Raw genomic sequence first — 21,657 nt, 5'->3', positions numbered from 1 at the left:
TTGTTTGGTGTACCTCGATCTTAAAAAGTTTAAGAAACACTGGTGTAGACTGTCACTAGGTAGTCTGTAGTACTCACATGTTTTAGCAGGTCAAACTAAATCCCGAATCTTTACCTCAATCAGTTAAAATTGGTTAAAACTACAACTGTCTTATGTTCACTAGGATTTTAATATGGGTTAAAAAGACATCTTTTCTCTAGTGAAAACGTTGATTATGGCTTTTCAGTTTGGATGAGTGCCATACATTCAGGTGAATTACAACAGAAACCGGTAAAATAATGAACGCTTGTATAATACATTCCATTACTGACTAAAAGGGTATCCACAATTGTTAAAAATGTTCAAGAAACCAAATTGAGTTGAATTTATTGTCAAAGACAAAACAGAACAATATATAAAGGACATACATACCCTTCTTCTGGGAGGTAATACTTATGCTTCAAAGATATACATTTCAGCTAGTTGTATTTATAGTATGATTTTAGAAACTACACTTCTCTTTACACATTACTTAAAGTTTAAGGCCATATCTACACTAGTGAGCTCACAACAGCACAACTGTACTGATGCAGCTGTAAGATTGCTTGCACAGCTGCTTTATGCTAGTAGGAGAGAGCTCGCCTGACAACATAATAAAACTAGCCCCAAGAGCGTTGGGGTAAGGGATTTTCTCCCACTGACACAGCACTGTCCACATAGGCACTATGTCAGTGTAACTTATGTTGGTCAGAGATGTGGTTTTTCACACATCTCAGGGTACGTCTAGACTACAGGCTTTTGTCGACAGAAGTTTTGTCGACAGATACTGTCAACAAAGCTTCTGTCGACAAAGAGCGTCTAGACTACATTCCGTTCTGTCGACAAAGCAAGCTGCTGTGTCGACATAACAGTGTAGACGCAAAGGACAGTGTAGATGCAATAACGCCTTCTGTCAACAGAACTCTGTCGACAAAGGCGTTATTCCTCGTAAAATGAGGTTTACAGCCGTCGACAAAACTACTGAGTTCTGTCGACGTTATGTCGACAGAACTCAGTGACAGTGTAGACGCAGGTATAGTTTTGTCGACAAAATTCCACTTTTGTCGACAAAACCCTGTAGTCTAGACACACCCCGGGTAACAAATTATATTGACAAAATGTTAAAGTAGACATAGCCTGAGTTTAACCCACTAGTTTCTGCCAGCTTTGACCTTGGTACCAGGGCTCCCTCTAACTTGTGCAGTTGCCTACTACGGCCCATGCAGGGGCTGAGGGCTGCTCCACAAAGGGGAGAGGCACATCCTCTAGCCACAAGAGGGCCAGCAGGGAGGTGCTGTGCCAGGAAAGAGGCACGCTCTTCCAGCCTCAGCAGGGCTGAATTAAAAAAGGGGATCTAGGGCAGTGATTCTCAAACTTTTTGGCCTGTGGCCCACCTGGCTCAATGCAAACCTTTCTGTGGACCATCAGTTGCTAATGGAAACTTGCCATTAATAACATTAATTATGCCCAAATCATTTTGCTAGTGCTGGTTTAATTTAGCCAGTAAGAAAGAAAATATTAATTTAAATTATTAAACACCTGAAGCGCTTCACCTTTCTCATGTTAGTTTAATAAACTTCATTTTAAATAAAGTAAAATATTAATTTATGTCCAACACAAAAGATTCCCATGTTTTCTTTCTTTATGGCAGGAATGAGGAACCTTTTCTGGGTCAGGGGCCACTGACCCATAGAATAATCAATTAGGGACCACATAAATGAGGGGAAAAAACCAGCTTCCAAAAAATCCCCAATCCTCTCTGATGTAACCCCCAACTACCACAACTAAGACACTTCATTCATCTAGCACTCCAGCTCTACTGGAGAAGGGGTAGGGACAAGGGGGACTGAGCTTCCCATAGGCCAAATTTAATCTTCTGGGGTTCCAGGTTTAGTGGATTTAGTGGTACTAGGGATGTAAGAGAGTAGTTAACTAGTCTACTACCCAATAAGTGTATGGTTATCGGGTAGTTGAGTCAACTGCTCGCATTCCCCCCTCTCCTTGCTGCAGCAGGGCGGGGTGGGAGAGGGAGGCACTGGGGTTGCTGACGCCAAGTAGCTCCTATCTGCAGAGGGTTCCAACCTCCCGCTCGGACACACACACACACACACACACACACACACACACACACACACACACACACACACACACACACACACACACACACACACACACACACACACACACACCCCTACACACAGGGATTGCTGCTACAAAGCTGCCCCTGTCTACAGTGGCCGGCAGCAGCCCTTCTGCGTGGGAGTTCCCAACTCCCCGCTGACACCCATGTACTGGTCTGCTGCTGGCTGGGCATGCATCCCGGATCAGTCCCAGCTCATGCAAGGTGTGGGACCAAACCCCACTGGGGCTCTGCAGTTTAAAATGCAGTAGGTGCTGGGGGCAGGCTTCCTTGGCTCCTACTGCCTTTTAAAATTGCAGAGCCACAGCGGGTTTGGTCTGACATCTGGCACAAGCCAGGCTGCCTACTGAGTAATTGAGTAGTTGACACCTGCCTCTTAACATCCCTCATCCTTACAACTAGACTACACTCCACCTGATAGAACAGACATTAATGGAAATTTGACAGATATTGTGTACAAGAAGGAACTTGAACATGTGCAAAAACACTGAGGAGAAATTTGCCAATGTAAGCCTTGATGGGTGGAACAACATACAAAATGATCCAGTGACATGTGCTCGCGTGACAACCAAGATGGGATTGCATATTTTTCAGAAACAATAGTCACATCAGAAAATGCCCACACAACAGAAAATTTAAAGGAAGTAGCAGTAAAAGCTGTAATGAACTGTGAACAAAAATTCAACTGTCACTTTCACAGTTTTATCACAGACAATGCTACAGACATGGCAAAGATGAAGATATTTAGAAGAAAAAACAACAACATATGGCTGCAGTGCCCATTTAATGCATCTTTTAGCCAAAGACTTAAGTACATCTTCTTCAAGAATAAAATAAAATGATGCTGAAGTCACAAAAATACTTTTGTGACAATCATATTGCTTCAGCTTCACTGAAGAGAGCAAGAGGATCCAAACTAATTGTCCCTCAAAATGTTTGATGGAATTCTTTGGTACACTGATTTAAACAGTGTATTAAGATTTGTCCTACTCGCATACAACTTTGGGAAGAAAAATCTGATTAAATAGCTGAAAATATTTAAACTGAAATGTCTAACATTGCATTAAAGAGGAATGTAGAGGATATGCTTAGGATACCGAAACCTATTATCCATAGCCTTAACCAAAATCCATAGCCTTAACCTCACTGAAATTGCTGAGGCACTGCTGATGCTCTTGAAATTTGGAGGTCACGTCAATAGACATTAACTAACAAAATACCTCACCAGAAAATTAAACTACAGGCAATAAAGAACTGATTGGATCAAACAGTAACTCCACCTCATTTTCTTGTGAACATTTTTAACCCCAAATATTAAGGTAGATGCCTAAATTCTGAAGATGCTGCTGCTGCCAAGGCATGAGCATCTCAAAATCACTCTTCAGTTATGCCAGTCATAATACATTTCAGGGCTGGAGCAAAACCATTTAATCAGTACATGATTATTGATGATGCTTTGAACAAAGTCACTACTCTGAAATGGTGGAAATCATTAGCCAACCATCTTGAAACAGAGTTCCTTCAGTTGCTAAGCCAACTTTTCACAGCAGTAGCTTCCTCTGTAGGCACAGAGAGTATTTTCATTGTTTGGTATTATTCACTCAGAGCTAAAAAATTGACAGAACTGAAAAAGCAGGAAAACTCTTATTTCTATTTCAATCTATGAATCAAAATGACAGTGGGAGTGGGGAAAATGAGAGCTAGCTCTAGAAGTTTTAAGGACACCATACATTTAAAGTTCTGAGAACTTGTTTTTAGAGTTAATAACATTAATTGTTTTTTTAAAAGAGATAACAGTGAATGGGCAAACCAGGAGACTGCTGCAAATACAAACATGAAATGTTTATGTAACATTTAAGATTTAGTTTAATAAAATACAAGTACTATTGTGTTCGTGTATGAGATTTAGTTTTTACCTTTCCTAATGTACTGCTGCTGCATCTGCAGCTTGATACAGGTGATGAGTTTTATGTACTATTCTCTAAAACAAAAATCAAGTTATCTAAATACAAAAAGTATATCATCTTCGATGTTGTAAAATGTTATACTGAGTTGTAAATTAACATGTTTTAGTGATCAGATTTTCACCATTATTTGAAAAAGTCTATCCAGTCTTTAGGTGCTTATGGACTATTTGTTTTTCCTGTTACATTCCAGCTCTGCTTTCCCCTTGATATTTTTATACCCCTCACCCCATTTTTCCCCTTCTTCCTCCCTACCTTTTGCCTTATTTATTTTAGTTATGGACATCCAACACTCTGGTCATCTGAAGTAGTAGGCTGTGCCCACAAAAACGCATGATACCATCTACATGTTTTGTTAGTCTCTAAAGTGCTACCAGACTATTCATTATTTTTTAAGTTTATCCAAATCTTGTTGTCCATATAGGCATTTGTAGATTTTAATCAAGTCATCCCCTAATCTTTTCTTTATTAAGATACATAGATTCAGGTTTTTATAGTCTATCTATAAGACATGTTTTTCAATTCTTCAAACACACTCATGGCTTGTCCCTGAACTCTCTCCAATTTATCAGCATCCTCCTTGAATTGTGGATACCAGAATGAGCCACAGTATTCCAGAAGCAATTGCAAGTGCCAAACAGAGAGGTAATGTGACTTCCTAACTCCTATTCCATATTCCCATTTATACATTCAAGAACTGCATTAGCCTTTTTGGTTAAAGCACTGCTCTTGGAACTCACACTAGTAAATATAATGCTCAGTTGTTCCCAAATGCATCTCCTTAAATGGCCCTAAAAATCTCATGCAGGGTTTCAGTTAATCATCTGCAGGATGATTCTTCCCCCTCCCTCTGCCGTACTTCACTTATGGGTGGTGAAGGTGGGTTTTTTTTCCCTTCTCTCCTCCTGCCTTCCTATGAAGCATCAGAAATGACCACAGTTGGAGCAGGGAGTCCGACACGTTTTGCTCTGAGTCTCTGGAAGGGGCGGAGCCTCAGGCAGAGGGGGCAGGACTGGGGGCTGGCCTCCCCTAGCCAGCCTTTGAGTGCCACTCAGGGCTCTGAACATTTATAAGACCTGGGCTCTGTCTGCTGCTATTGTTGCAGATCAGTGTGGCTTACTGTGCTGATATTTATACAGCTCTCATTACTGTCTATATGCTAATTAAAATGCCAAAAGTAAGTTCCAGAATGGTGTAAATTACATTAAAATGTTAATATTCTGGCTTTTTCCCTAATTGTGCATGGTGTTACTACTACAGTATCTAGGGAAACATTTTCTAAACTGATGATTTTATCTTAATACTATCCATTTGCTACTAAATGGATATTTTAATGGCTTTTCTCCAGGATGTGAATTGATGCATTTACTCTTTTCTTAGTATATGTTCAGTTACAATTAAGTTCTAAGTCTATTCTATTTATAATAAAATATTGCTTAAAATAGCTTTATCATATAGGTTTGTCTTTAATATCCTCAATATCTTCCCATGTAAACTGTTGCTTTTTTGGCTGTACTTGACAGAGCATGTTCTGAAAACAGTAGAAAATAATCACTCTCCTGGGGAAAGATATTTCAGTTTGTGGAAAAAATATCTCCATCACCCCCCACTTCCTCCCAAAAGCCATGGGGAGGGGAGTTATTTTTACTAAAAGAGTGAGGCAGAATCACAAATATCAACATTTAATTTTGCTTTTAGAAAGTCTCATGAGAACATAGATGAGTTAACAAGGTAGATAACTTCCTCTTCAAGCTTGCTTGAATTTTTCATTGTGACAAAAAGCTAGATTAATTTAACTGTGGCTTAGGTTTTAAATTTTGCAAAAAATTGAGCTACCACGTCAGACACATTACTGAAAATAAGGTAAGCTTAGCAAAAGACAAAGGTTATTTTTGAATGGAGTCAACAATGCCATATGTTTCTATATTACATGTAAGACCCATTTTATGCACCAGTAATGTGGAATAAGGTACCTACAGAAAGGGAGCAACATTTGCTGATAGTGATAGGCATGGTGGCAAGTACATACCAAGTTTTATGTCCCTGAGGAGGAGAGAGTACAAGTAGGGATGTGATCATGTAAATGTGTCAATGGTTAAACACCGAGCCTGGGAGGTGGTGGGGAGAGGTGCAGGTGGGAGCTGATGCTCGCTGGGAACAGGTTTTTAAGCAGGCTCCCTTGTAAGAGCCGGCTCCTGAGGAGCTACCTCCTCTCCCATGTATAAACATATACTCACTGAAATAAATGCATTTTTAACATCCCTAAGTACAAGTCAGAGTGACTTTAAAAACACAAGTACTTTATGAATGTCAGTTTGAGGAAATACAAGTAATCCAAAGCAGAAGAAAATGGGTGCACCCCCATTTTCTCTAAGTGGAAGAAACCAAGTAGATGAAAGAATTTAGTACTGCAAACTAGGAAAAAAGCGCTCTGTGATGGGGTGGCGCAACCCCACACTAACTGCGTTCCCCCCAGAGGAACAGGGGGACACGGAGCGGCTTTCCCTGCCGTGAGGGACGGAACCGGGGGGGGGGGGGGGGAGGCGGCGGCGGAGACGTGCCGCCCAGCAGGCAGCTCAGCCAGCGTTTCCCCGGATGCCGCGGGGGAAGCGCCTTCCGCGTCGAGGGAGGCGGCGGCAGTGGGGGGAGGTGCACTGCCCCGCCAGCCTCGGGTCTGGTGCCCCCGCGGACATCCCACGGGAAGCCCCAATACCTCTCAATGTCGGCCGGAAGGAGGATGCTGAGAGGGGTTGGGTGCAGCTGGGGACAAGGGGGTGGAGCCGCTTGTGGGACACCGGCGCAGGCGTCCTGGAGGGGAGGGGCAGCGCCCTCCCTGGGATAAAAATGGCAGAGGCCCTAGGGCCAGGGGGAGGAGGGAGAACGCCAGATGAAGGGACTGAGAGTCTCAAAGAAACACCAGGACAAGCCGGCTGGTGAGCGAGGGAGTGAAGAAGCAGCCCAGGGCGGGTGCAGACCAGAGCCCGCAGGCTGATGCATTGAGGCACCTTGCCCCATCAGCCAGGTGAGGGGAGAGCAGTTATTCTCCTCTGCCTTAGGGCCCTGGGATGGGGTCTGGAGAGAGGGAGGGCCCGGACCCCCCTCACCTCCTCGCTCGGGTGATTGGCAGGGCGACCAAAAGGAAGGTCAACAACTCTCATCTCAGCGAAACCAGAAGAGACTGGGGCAACAAATGGGGCGGTGAGACATGACCAGGGCAGGCAGTGCCAGGGCCCCGTGACATGCTCTATAATAATATTAGTTTTGCAGAGAACAGGGTGATTAGTTTGCTGATGATGAATTAGATGCTGTTATTCTGATTACTGACTGAAGAGTCATCAGGCAACCAAGAGGGGAGATTTCATGGCAGTTGAGAAGAGAGTTATAGACCTGTAAGAACAGCAGTGAAGGCAAATACTGCTAGTGGTTGATCATGATGACTGAGATGCAGTGGTTTATGGAGTTACCTGTGAGTGACTGGGTGTATTTTGCTATAAGGTATTTGTAGTGTAGACAAGAACACATCCATAGTATAATAATTGTTTATTTATCATTTCTGACCCTGTGATATACATTTCTCTCCAACAGAGGTTAACTACACGTTCAAAGGCCCTGAAATTTATAATCTCTCAGGTGAGGACAACAATATAGGTAGAAATAATGTTCAAGAAGAATTCTCTCCTCTACTACAAGCTACATTCTGAATGTTAAGCAAAATTTTGGTCACTCTACAAATTATGTTACAAAAAAATGGAACTCATATGGAGTATCCTCAAACAGCTATGAACAACTGGTTTGTCAGAACACAGTTTAAGAACACTAATTCCTCACTTAAGCTCTCATACAACAGCAACTACAATGGCTGTTTTTCTGCAAAAACTCAGAGCATCCACACCTCAAGCACATTTTTACGCAAGAGAATTGAAAGAACTGAGGGGTTGTTTTGCACAATTGGTATTCCTCTTTCTAGGAGGAAGGAGCCTTTTTGCAAAAGAGTTCTCTCTCAAAAAGGTGCGTGTGGACAGGGAAGAGGGTTTTTTTGCACAAAAAGAGGAAAAAGTACTAACTTGGTGGCCATTCTGTGCATACTGATCATCAGTGCTTACTTTCGAGAGAGAGTTTATGAAGTCTGGATGGTATCTTTTGCAAAAGCCCATCGCTTTTTTGATGCGCTTTTGCAATGTGGACGTGCTCTTGCGCAAGACGTTTTTGCAGAAGATCTATTCCAATAAAAGCTTCTTGTGCAAGAAGCCTGCAATCTAGACGTAGCTTCTTTGAACAAAATAGAGCTGTTTACTGTAAAAGGAAAGCTCATTTATGCAAAAGACACAGTTTTCTTAGAGGCCTGCCCAAGACTGTGGGATGCTGGATTTAGACTAAATGATCCTTGCAGTCTCTTCTAATCATATGATTCTATAAACTTTCATAGGATCTAAAAACCACCACAAGACAACACCAATTTCCATTCAGAGCAAGGACATTTTCTTCAGTTTGGCCTTTGGAAGTAACACACACAGCATGCATTTAAAAATTAATGTAAGTTTTTTTAAAAAAAATTATATGCAGCTTTCCCCTAAGTGGTAGATGAGACGACAGAACTACTGTCACAAAGCTTCTCCTCTGTATTGCGTGGCCCCTCGCTTTCTGGCAGATTGCTCACTTCTAAGGCTCACAGCTGCCTTTACTTTAGACACTGTCTCGAGGGCATCAGCTTGCTGTTTGTTGAACCACCCTCATCACTGGCCAGTGTCAGGGGAAAAAAAGAGGAAACTAAGTGATATGGGATAGGACATACCCCTTTAACACAATTAGACCTTTACTGGTGCTAAAATGGGGAGGTGGTTATGGGGGCAGGGGGGTGCACCTAGCTCCACCCTCTACACTGGATTCCAGCACAGGAACCCTATGATAGCAGCTGTCTGTAAAGTTTCCAGTATCAGCTGCATGACAGCTACAATCCCCTGGGGCACTTCCCCACAGCCCTCCCCAGCACCTTCCTTTACTGCAGGCTTTTCCTCTTAGTACATACTTGTGCTTGCTCCTCCCAGTCATTCCAATGCACCTTCTCTGTCCAGCTCCTTGCATGCATGAGCTAACAGAAAGGGAACCCTTTTGAAACAAATCTCAACTGGTTCTTCATTGGCTCCAGGTGTGCTGATTAGTTTAGCTCACTTGATTCTGGAAACCTCCTAATTGGCTCCAGGCATCTTAATTGGCCTGATGGATTCTGGCAAGTTCCTGCTGGTTCCAGACTAGCCCTTCTTATTTTATGCTGGGAACAGGAACCTATTTAATCCAGGGCTAATACTTTTCCCTTCTCTCACTCACCAATAGCCCTCTTGCCTAACCCTGTCACACTACATATTACATGTTAAGATGACAGTCATGTTTCTGAGGTGCTGGAATGTGCTCAAAAGCCACAGTCATTGTGTTGTGATAATTAGGCCAACATATGTACTGCAAATGAAAGGTTCAACTGTAAAAAGTGAATTAAGGTTCATAAGATAGCACAATAACCTAAAATAACAAATGTTGATGAGAACAGGTGTGAAAGAGGAATAGACAAATTAGTGCAAAGTGGCCTACTGATAAGGGCAGTTGATAAATTGTAGTTAACTGATACAATTAATTCAAAAACTTAATCATGATTAATCACAGTGTTAAACAATAGAATCCCAAATGAAGTTTATTAAATAGTTGTGGATTTGTTCTATATTTCCAATGTTGATTTCAATTACAACACAGAATACAAAGTGTAAAGTGCTCACCTTGTTATTTTTTATTACAAATATATGCACTGTAAAATGATGAACGAAATAGTAGTGATAGAAATGTAGCCGTGTTAGTCTGGGGTAGCTGAAGCAAAATGCAGGACAATGTAGCACTTTAAAGACTAACAAGATGGTTTATTAGATGATGAGCTTTCATGGGCCAGACCCACTTCCTCAGATCAAATAGTGGAATAAAATAGTCACAACCATTTATACCAAAGGATACAATTAAAAAAATGAACACATATGAAAAGGACAAACCACATTTCAGAACAGGAGGGGGATGCGGGGGGGGGGGGGGGGGGAGGAGGAAGGAAGGTAAGTGTCTGTGAATTGATGATACTAGAGGTGGGGAGAGTGGGATGTTTGTGAACTAATGGTATTAGAGGTGATAACTGGGGAAGCTATCTTGGTAATGGGTGAAATAGTTTGAGTGTTTGTTCATTCCTTCTCGGAGAGTGTCGAATTTTAACATGAATGACAGTTCCTCTGTTCATTTTTTTAATTGTATCCTTTGGTATATATGGTTGTGACTATTTTCTTCCACTATTTGATCTGAGGAAGTGGGTCTGGCCCACGAAAGCTCATCATCTAAAGACTAACAAGATGGTTTATTAAAGTGCTACATTGTCCGAAAGAAATAGTGTTTTTCAATTCACCTCCTACAAGTACTGGCATGCAATCTCTTTACTGTGAAAATATAAGTTACAAATTAGGGATGTAAGCAACTAGTCGACTATTTGATAAGCATTTGCTTATCAGATAGTCAAGTAGTGACTTGACTAGTCGCTTCCCTCTCTCCCCCATTGCCTCTATCAGAGAGGGGAGGGGAACAGGAGCCTGTGCTGGAGGAGCAGGGGAAGCAGCACCACCAGAGGGGACTGCTTCAGTCCCTGCTCACATTGGTTCCCACTGCAGATGCTTCTGCTTTAGAAATTTAAAGAGCCTGGGGCTCTTTTACATTTCAAATGCTGAAAGGAGCAGGAGGCAAGCAGGGATTCAAGCAGTCTCCACTTGCCCAGTGCTCTCTGTCCCTCCCCTACCTACCCCGCCCTCGCCCCGCTTCCTTTATGAGGGCGACAGGAAATGGTGCTGGGGGAGCCAGTTTAAAAGCTGGTTCTCCCCAGCACCATCTCTGGGGTGCCACCTGCCCCCGCCACTGCCTCTACCAGAGGCAGCAGAGGGGGGATAGGGGACACTGCTGCAAAGCAGCCCCTGTCCACAGGGACCCCAGCGGGGGGGTTGTCCCCTCCCCCCAGGGACAGGGGCTGGAACAGAGGTTGCTCTGGCACCAGCCTCTGTTCGCAGTGGACAGGAGCTGCTGGACAGGGGCTTGTGATCGCTGCACCTCTGCATTTGAAATATGGATTGCTACAGCTCTGCACTGGCTCTTACTACATTTAAAAAGCAGAGCTGCAGCGCAGGAGGTTCTGGAGCTGGCATGAGCCAGGACTGCTCATCAGCTCCTGCAGCTTTCCCCCACTGCAGCTCTGCAGAGCAGCTCTTATCAACTAATTGTATAGTTGATACTAGTTGTATCAAACTATACGATTAGCCAGTTAATCACATTTTAGCATCCTTATTACAAATGTAGATTTTTTTTGTCACATGACTGCACTCAAAAACAAAACAATGTAAAACTGTATAGCCCACAAGTCTATTCAATCCTACTTCTTGTTTTGCCATTTGCTAAGAAACATATGACTTATGAGGAGAGGCTGAGGGACTTGGGTCTGTTTAGTCTGCAGAAGCGACGAGTGAGGGGGGATTTGATAGCAGCCTTCAACTTTCTGAAGGGAGGTTCCAAAAAGGATGGAGAGAGGCTGTTTTCAGTAGTGACTGATGGCAGAACAAGGAGCAATGGTCTCAAGTTACAGTGGGCGAGGTCCAGGTTGGATATTAGGAAAAACTATTTCACTAGGAGGGTGGTGAAGCACTGGAATGGGTTACCTAGGGAAGTAGTGGAGTCTCCATCCCTAGAGGTGTTTAAGTCTCGGCTTGACAAAGCCCTGGCCGGGTTGATTTAGTTGGAATTGGTCCTGCCTAGAGCAGGGGGCTGGACTTGATGACCTTCTGAGAATCATAGAGCCGGAAGAGACCTAAGTTTGTTTACATTGACAGGAGATAATGCTACCTGCTTCTTATTTACAATGTCACCAGAAAGTGAGAACAGGTGTTTGCATGCCACTTTTTTAGCTGGCATAACAAGGTATTTACTTCCAGACAAACTAAATATTTGCATGCCTCTTCATGCTTCAGTCACGATTCCAGAGGACATACTTCCATGCTGATGATGCTCTTTAAAAAAATGCATTAATTAAATTTGTGACTAAACTATTTCAGGGAGAATTGTGTCTCCTGCTCTGTTTTACCCACATTCTGCCATATATTCATGTTACAGTAGTCGTGGATGATGACCCAGCACATGGTCATCACACTTTCACAGCAGATTTGACAAAATGAAAGAGGGTAACAATGTGAGATTTCTAAAAATAGCTGCAGCACTCCACTACAGTTTAAGAATCTGAAGTGCCATCCAAAATCAAAGAGGGACAAAATGTGGAGCATGCTTTGGAACACCACTTTCATGTAGAAACTACCAAATCCAAACCACCATAAAACCTTTTGCTGGTGGCATCTGACTCAGATGATGGATCATTTTTATTAAGAAGCCAGCATAAGCATAGACACGGGTCCTCTGAAATGGTGGTGGAAGCTACGGATGTGAAAGTTTAACTGTGTAAATGGTTAATCAATGAGCTTGGGGTCATCAGTTAATCTTCATGGTTACATATAGGCTCCCCGTATACACGGGGGACTGGCTCAAAAGCTAGCTCCCAGTACACAATGGCTCCCAAGAAGCTGCCTGTTCATGGTAGCAAGTGAACTGCCACCCCACTTGTAACTGATGATTTTTCAGTGTTTACACAATTACTTAATTACACTCATTTTAACATCCCTAGTGGAAGCATGAAGGGACATATGAATCTTCAGCGCATCTGGCATTTAAATATCTTACAGTGCCAGCAACAACAGTGCCATGTGAATGCCTCTCTCACTCCCAGGTGACACTAAACAAGAAGCAGGCAGCATTATTTCCTGCATAATTAGCTGAACAAGCAGAACTGAGTGGTCTTGCAAGCTCTCAAGTTTTACATAGTTTTCTTTTTGAATGCAGGGTTTTTTGGTACGTAATTCCACCTTTGCAAGTTGAACTTTCGTTATGAAGAGACTGCAGAATAGCATTTGTATGAGATAAACTAAAAAATATCTGTAATCAAAAATATTCATTAGCAAGGTCAGAAAAGAATCTGAAGAACAGCTAGAATCTGAAGAACAGCTAGCCAAAAACTCAAAAAGCAATAGCAAAAAAAAATTAAGTACATAAAAAGCAGGAAACCTGTAAAAAACCAATGGGGCCAGAGGATGATCGAGAGCCTAAAGGTCATTGTGGATAAGGTCATTGTGGAGATAAATTAATTCTCTGAATCACACTTTATGGCTGAGGACATGAGGGAGATTCACAAACTGAAGCCACTCTTTTTAAGTGATAAATCTAAAGAACTGTCCCAGATTGAAGTGTTGTTAGAGGCGGTTGTGGAACAAATTAATGAACTAAACAGTCTTCAGGATCAGAGGGCATTCACCTAAGTGTTCTTAAACTCAAATGTGAAATTGCAGAGCTACTAACTGTGGTTCGTAATCTATCTTTCAAATCAGCTTCTGTACCAAATGACTAGAGGATAGCTAATGTGACACCAATTTTTTAAAAGAGCTCCAGAGGTGATCCTGGCAATAGAACAGCAATCTCCAATTGCCTGGACTCTCCTGTCAAATGTTGTCATTATACAATCATATTTTCCTTTTTAAAAAAATATTTCCATACCCTTGTACTATGAGAAAAAAACAAACAAAAAAGAAGAGCCACACACAGAAAGATTTATATTTAAATTATCTCTACTCAAAGAATTCTCTTACAGATAAAGTAGGTAAGCATGCAGGCTTTGTGTGTTTCATTTTATTCAGATAAATAGTCCCAGCTGTCAAAATAAAGAACTGGTTTCTGTCCAATATCTTTCAGTTGTAGTAATCTCAGATATTCCTTCTAATAGTAGATAACATAATTAATACAACAGTATGGTTTTTAACTTGATACTGTTCCATAAGAGTATTTAAATAGTTTGGTTTACCCTACTATGCAGAAATTAACCAGTAAGGGTGATGCTTACCAGGTAACCGATTAACCAGAAACCTGTTCACATCTCTAGCAGAAATAGGTTGCTCCTGAAAAAGTAAACACACACCAAAAGTGTGTTTGAATTTGCACTTAAAGGCTGATATAATCTGCAGCTCCTTATATTCCCTGCTCCCCTTCCTCAACTTACACTTTAAGGCATGGGCTCGAGGTCACCTATCTGTGGCAGGGGGCTACATTTGCACTGCCAACAACAGAAAGCATAATTGAGAATCTGTGGTAGTGTGACGGGGCAGCCAGGCCCCACACTAAAGCTAAAAGGGCTCACTTGGCCGAGAGGGCGGGGCAGACCCCACCCCTACAGCCTAGCTGGGCCTGTACCCAAATAAGGCCGGGGATAAAAGCCAGGGAAAGCAAACCGGCAGAGGAGGTAACTGAGGAGGCAAGAGTGCAGGGAAGAGATCCCGAGCTGGCACAGCCATCGCCGGAGCCCAACCGGCCATCACCGCCACTGCAGGAGCAAGGCCTGTTGATACAGACACTCGCGAGCCACCAAGTTAATAACAGACCCCAGGACATCGGCACAGACGGGGAAGAGGTAGGAAGTAGCCTAGAGCAGAGGGAGGACCTCCGGGAGGTCGGTCTGTTCTGGCAGACTTCCCCGTCAACTGGGCAGTGTTTAATGATGTTGCCAATAGGGCCCTGGGCTGGGACCTAGTGGAGGAGGGGGGCCTGGGTTCCCCTACCTCCCCCAAAACCCTCGTAAGCCAGCCTGCAGGATTGTGAACAAGGCTTGGCTTTGCAGACTAGGCCAGACAGCCGTATTTACCCTGATAAAAGGTCACTGTACTATATAGACTTGGCCAGAGAGACGTATTTACCTGGACAAAGAGGCACTGAACAATACAGACTTGGCCAGAGGGCCGTGCTTACTCAGATAAAGGAGCACTGAACTATGTGGACGTGGAGGGAGGGCAGTTTGCCCGCTGGTAGAGGGGTCCTAGACTGGGAGGGACAGGCTAAAGTACTTATGTATTCCCGGAGCTAAGTTAGATTCGCGCCGGGACCAGGGCCTGCCCCTTCACAGGTAGCAACAGAGAAAGCTGTAGCATGACAGAACTCAAGCATGCCAGGAGTTTTCAACTGCTGTGTTGGTTAGCCCCGGAGATGATTGTGTGCACTCAGATGGGTGAGATGCCTGGGTGGTAAAAATGCCCAATTTCATTTCTATGCTACAGCTATAACTATCATCATCACTGATGGAACTGAACCAGTGGTCAATGGGGTGAAACACAGTTTCCGTTTAAAAACAAACACAGAAGCACACACAAGAAGTAGGTTTGCAAGGCAGTGATTTATGAACTTGGTAGTTCTCTCTCTCTCATTTGCAATCATTTATTGCATCCACATTAGGGATGTAAAATCCTGTTACATGTAATGTGTAACTGGTTAACCAATTAAAGGGTGGTGGCAGACTGGAGTGCCCCTAACTAGGCTGGAATGTCTACCCACCCCCAACCTCCCACCAAGGACAGAGGCTCCAGCTGGTTGGAGCACTTCTGCCTGTGGTGCACTCAGACCAGGCCAGCCTCAGACAGTGGCTGCTCCAGTCAGGCTTGAGTGCTCCTCCCCGTAGCAGATCCCACAGGGTCTGACCAACCCCTGCCTGCGATGGGCATGGAGCTGCTCCAACCCCCATAATTTAACCAGAAGCAGTAAGCCTCACCTCTTAATGGGCCAGGCTTACTGGTTAACAACTGACATCCCTAATCCACATAGTAACTTTGTTTTGGGTAAAACTATTTTAGTGCATCGTTATAATTCACACCTTACAAAGTTTATTTTACCAGTGTTTTTAGGAACTCCTGAATCATCAATTCCAAAATGTTCCACATTACTCTAGAAGTAAGGCTTTTAGCTAGTATCAAATGCAAGGCACTGTACACTGGGAAATAAAGTTTGGAGTACTAATTATAGTGCATGTGGTTTCCTGTTCAACTTGAACAGAAACCACTGGAGAACTATGGGTTTTGCGAACTAGAAAGGGAAAATTACTCGCCCTGTATAGTAACTGGAGTTCTTCGAGATGGTTGACCCCGTGGGTGCTCCACCTTAGGTGACTACAGAGCAGTATCAGTGCTTGGAGGTGGGGCCTTCGGAAGGCCTGTTTTGGCTGCTGAAAGTATTGAGTGGCCGAATCGAGTGCGACTGTCTGCCTACAATTGAATGGCATAGCAATGAGTGAAAGTGTGAGAGGAAGCCCATCTGTCTGCTCTACAGATCTTGTCTGTGGGGATACTGCAGAGAAAGGCAGTGGAAGCGGCCACTCCCTTGTGGAGTGGGCATGTACGGCTAAAGGAGGCTGTTAGTTGAATATGGCATAAGCCATTCTTATAGCCTGAGATCCACTTGGACAATCTCTGTTTAGAGATCGGTAATCCCCGAGATCTCTCTGCTGAGAAGATGAACAAGCGAGGCATTTTGCAGAACGAGCATGTTCATTGCAAGTAGAAGGCCACTGCCCTGCGGACATCGAGGGCGTGCAGAGCCCTTTCTCTGTTGTCGCTATGAGGTTTGGGGAAGAAGACAGGTAAGTAAACTGGTTCATTACAATGGAATGAGGTAAATACTTTGGGAAGGAATGTAGAATAGGTCCGGAGGACCACCTTGTCCTTGTGGAAGACTGTATAGGGTGGGGGTCGGTCATTAAAGCTCCCAACTCTCCCACTTTTCGTGCAGAGGTAATTGCCACTAAGAAGGACTCCTTGATGGAGGAGGGAACACCTTGCTAGTGGCTTGAATGGTTTGCCCATTAGTGCCGTTAGTACTAGGTTAAAGTCCCACGCAGGGACTGATTGTTTAGTTAGTGGGAAAGTATTGTGCAGACCTTGCATAAATCACTTGTTTGATGGGTGAGAGAAAACCAAGTGATCCTGTAGAGGTGAGTGAAACGTGGATATGGCTGCAAGATAGACCCTGATAGAAGTGAGGGATAAACCCAAGTTGTGAAGGTGTAGTAAGTAAGTATGAGCGGGATTTCTGTGTGTGGGGTTGTAACATCTAGATGAACACCAGCTGGTGAAACGGTGCCACCTTTGAATTTAGGTTTTTCTTGTTGCAGGTCTCTGGCTGTTCATGAGAATGGTTTGAACTTCTATAGGACAGTGGATCTCTGTTGTGGTTAGCCAGCAAGGGGCCACGCAAGCAGGTGAAGGCACTAGATGGCAAGGTGATGGGTCCTCCCGTTCTTTTGCATGAGCAGTGACAGAACAGGAGGGAAGCAATGTGGTGGACGCCTGGCCATGTGTAATAGATCTGGATGCCAAGTCTGTCTCAGCCACCTGGTGCCAGCAGTATCACTATGGCTCTGTCTTGTTTTATCTTTAGTATATGCTAGTGGTGCGTCCCACGTGATGCTGATCACATCCCCCAGGGAGTCAGGGCCCAGTCCCACTCTGGAGCAGTAATGAGGGCACAGTGAATTTCTGTGTGCGGCAAAAAGGTCCACTGAAGGGAAACCCCATCTGTGAAACAGCTGATTGATGGCCCATCTGTTGATTTCCCACTCGTGGTTGAGGGAGAAGTTCCTGCTGAGATCGTCCACTAGCATATTGTCTTTGCCTGGGATGTATGTGGCTATGAGATGAATGTAGCGAGGAATGCATCGTTCCCGTAAATGTACTGCTTCCCAACACAGTTGGCGAGAACAGACGCCGCCCTGCTTGTTGATGTAGTGCATCGTTGTCATATTGTCTGTCTATATGCGGACGATATTGTTGTGCATTCTGTGTTGCATGCATGCATACCAGACTGCTCTGAGCTCTAGCAAGTGGATGTACCTGCGTTGTTTGTCCAATGTCCACCTGGCTTGTATTGCCTGATCCTGTTAGTGAGGCATCTGTGGTAATTTTAAGTGTTGGGGGGCAAGGGGGTTTCAGTTGAAATAGAATTCCTGTGCATATATTGTTGGGCTGTGTCCACCAGGTAAAGGATGCTTTTATGCTGCATGCATATAGAGAGATTTATTCAGCGAGTGTACATGTGGTCTATACACTGACCTGAGCCAAGTCTGTATTGGCCTCTCATGCAGGGGTACAAAAGGCACGATGAAGGTGGAGGCTGTCATGTGACTGAGGAGGTACAGGCACTGTCTGGCAGTTATACAGGGGCTGAATTGTGCCAGATGGACCAGATGCTCGAATTTGAGCTGCTTACTGGGAGCTCGAATTCAGGATGTGACTGAGAGGCTTACAAAACTGATCAAACCTTTGGATCGCTACCCCTTTCTGCTTCTCCAGGTGGGAAGAAGAGGTTACTCACCTTGTGTAGTAACGACGGTTCTTCGAGATGTGTCCCCATGGGTGCTCCACTTAAGGTGTCGGGTCCCGACCCGGCGCTGCTAGTTGGAGATTTCCAGAGCCGTAGCCGGGCCGGACCGCGCATGCCTGAGAGCAGCGCGCGGCGTTCGCGCCTTTGCAACGTCTCACACTCCGGCCCCCACTCGTCAGTTCTTCTCACCACTCGGTCTCTGAAAGATAAAGCAGAAAGACCCGGAGCGGGGAGGAGGATGGGGTGTGGAGCACCCACGGGGACACATCTCGAAGAACCATCGTTACTACACAAGGTGAGTAACCTCTTCTTCTTTGAGTGGTCCCCGTGGGTGCTCCACTCAAGGTGACTACAAAGCAGTAACCCAGAATGCGCTCCGGGTCAGTTATCTTCTACTGTGGTTAAAACTGCGGAGGTCACTGCGGCATCGGAAGCCCACCTTCTATTTATGGCATAATGACGCGCAAAAGTTACACTAGAAACTCAGGTAGCCACGCGACAGATGTCCGCAAGGGGGACTCCCCTTGCGAAAGCTGTAGATGTTGCAACTGCTCGCGTAGAATGAGCCCAAGATAAAGAAAGAAGAGGCTTGTTTCGGATCAAATGACAATTTGTAATACAAAGCGTAATCAATTTAGCAATGCGTTGAGTAGAAAGTGCCTCGCCCTTGGATCTCTGTGCTGTTGATACGAACAGCCTGTCTGTGCGCCGCCATTGGCGGGTTCTGTCTATATAGAAAGAAAGTGCACGTCGGACATTGAGCGTGGGAAAAAGAGTGTCCTTACTTGAAGAGTGAGGCTTGGGGTAAAAGGCTGTGAGGACAATAGGCTCGTTAATGTGGAAAGGAGAGCAGACCTTGGGGATAAAGGCTGGGGGAAATCGTAATGTTACCGCGTCTTTACAGAAAACCGTGAAAGGAGGGCTTGCCATCAACGCCCCCAACTCACTCACTCTTCTCGCTGAAGTGATTGCCAGTAAGAAGACCGTTTTCATGGTTAGCATATGTAAGAAAACCGACGCTAGAGGCTCAAAGGGAGGGTACATAATGGTATCCAATACTAGGTCGAGATTCCAGGAAGGGGGCGGTACCCTTCGCGGTGGGTATAAGTTCATGAGCCCTTTTAAAAACCTCTTTGTAATTTGATGAGAGAAGAGCGAGGAACCCTCTACTGGATGGCGGAAGGCACTAATAGCTGCTAAGTGCACCTTTAAAGATGACAATGCAAGTCCCGAATTTTGTAGATGAAGGATGTAGTCAAAAACATGATGCAGAGGAGATGAAAGCGGTTGTATGTTATTCTGAATACACCACTTAGAAAATCTCTGCCATTTCGCCAGGTAAGTGTTCCGTGTAGATTCTTTCCTGCTGTGTAGAAGTACCATTTTTATCTGTTCAGAACACAGGTTTTCGTCTCCTTTTAACCACTCAGGAGCCATGCCGTCAGATGTAAAGACTCGAGTCTGGGATGTAGCAGCGAAGCGAGCCTTGTTCCTGAGAAAGAAGATCTTGGTGGAGAGGAAGGAGATATGGTGGCTGTATAGACATCCTGTGTAAAAATGGGTACCAGGCTTGTCTGGGCCAGGCTGGTGCTAGCAAAATGACAGTTGCCGCCTCTGCTCTGATTTTTTCCAGTGTCCTGGAGATAAGGGCCATGGGGGGAAAAGCATACAGGAGTGCCCTCTTCTGTCCGACCAGAAGCGCATCGCCGAGGGAGCCCTTGCTGAGCCCTGCCCTGGAGCAATATAGGCGACACTTCTTCTTGTTGGCCGTTGCGAAGAGGTCTACCAGTGGCATACCCCATTTGCGAAATATCGCACGCAATGCATCTGTCCATATTTTCCACTCGTGGTCTGTGGGAAAACATCTGCTGACGGAATCCGCAAGTACATTGGCGGTGCCAGGTAAGTACGGTGCTATTACAGTTATGTTGTTCTGTATGCACCAATTCCAACACCGCACCACCTCGGTGCATAGGGAGCGTGATCGTGCTCCTCCCTGCCTGTTCACATAATACATCACTGCTACGTTGTTCGTCAGTATCCTTACTGTAAGACCTTAGATATGTGGGAGAAATTGTTTGCATGCATAGAAAATTGCCCGGAGCTCTAATTGATTGATGTGAAGGCGTCTCTCGCTGAGAGACCATTTGCCTTGAATTCGCTCGTTGCCCATGTGAGCACCCCAGCCAAGGAGTGAAGCATCCGACGTTATCTGTATTGATGGTTGTTGTCGGTGGAATGGCACTCCCAACAAGAGATTTCGTTCTTTTGTCCACCAAAGCAGAGATCTTTGAACATGTGAAGGTAGCCATACTGTCTTGTGAATGTCGTGCCTCATGGGTGCATAAACTGTTGCCAACCAGTGTTGGAGGTTTCTCAGATGAAGTCGCGCATGCAGAACTACAACAGTGGCAGCAGCCATGTGTCCCTGGAGATGGAGACAAGTGTGAACGGGGACACTCACATTCCTGTTGAGTATGGAGATGAGATCCTTGATCGCCTGAAACCTTTCCTGTGGTAAGTATGCCCTCGCCGTGCAAGAATCCAGGTTCGCCCCTATGAACTTTATAGTCTGCGACGGGATACGTGTTGACTTTTGTTTGTTCAAGAGAAGACCGAGGGAATCAAATGTTTGTTCGACCGTCACTACCATCTGTGACGCTTCTTGCTGCGTGGAACCTTTTATCAAGCAATCGTCCAGGTACGGGAATATTACCATGCGTAGCCGACGCAGATGAGCTGCTACGACAGCCAGGGTCTTTGGGAAAGCTCTTGGTGCTGAAGCGAGACCGAATGGCAGAACCCGATACTGAAAATGATCATCGTTTATCACAAAATCGGAGAAAACGTCTGTGAGCAGGGTGTATTGCGATGTGAAAGTACGCATCTTGTAAGTCGAAAGCAGCGAACCAATAGTTGTAATCGAGGGACGGGATTATAGAGTTCAAAGTCACCATTTTGAAGCGCTGCCTGCGGAGATAACGATTTAGGTGGAATAAAATCCTCTTCCCTTGAACTGATCTGGGACCCTCTCTATCGCTCCGACAGAAAGGAGACGATGATCTTCCTGCCGCAGGAGTTCTTTGTGAGATGGGTCCCTGAAAAGGGACAGGGAAAGTAGAGTGGTGGGGGGGGGAATGGAAGTGAAGGGAATGGTGAAGCCAACCTTTATGACTTCCAGTACCCATTTGTCGGATGTTATTTTGACACATTGGTGATAATAGGGTTGTAAGCGATGGTGGA

At 44.6% G+C, this 21,657-nt stretch overlaps 1 protein-coding gene across 11 annotated transcripts in view; it reads right to left on the bottom strand.

Moving 5' to 3' along the window:
- Window positions 1-21,657, bottom strand: part of TFDP2 (transcription factor Dp-2) — a 192,721-nt gene that overhangs the window by 73,404 nt on the left and 97,660 nt on the right. For 2 of the 11 annotated variants that reach the window (XM_075937649.2, XM_025185118.3), the window contains exon 1: window positions 14,120-14,175. The exons of the other annotated variants lie outside the window; for them this stretch is intronic. The gene's annotated coding sequence lies outside the window, so the exon portion shown is untranslated. Of the gene's footprint in view, window positions 1-14,119; window positions 14,176-21,657 lie in introns of those variants that run through there. 11 annotated transcript variants of the gene reach the window in all.

Source organism: Pelodiscus sinensis, chromosome 10 (assembly GCF_052426305.1).
Source record: "Pelodiscus sinensis isolate ZL-2025 chromosome 10, ASM5242630v1, whole genome shotgun sequence".
Classification (NCBI taxonomy): domain Eukaryota; kingdom Metazoa; phylum Chordata; order Testudines; family Trionychidae; genus Pelodiscus; species Pelodiscus sinensis.
Note: the sequence above shows the minus strand (reverse complement) of the source record. Positions and strands in the feature narration are given on the sequence as shown.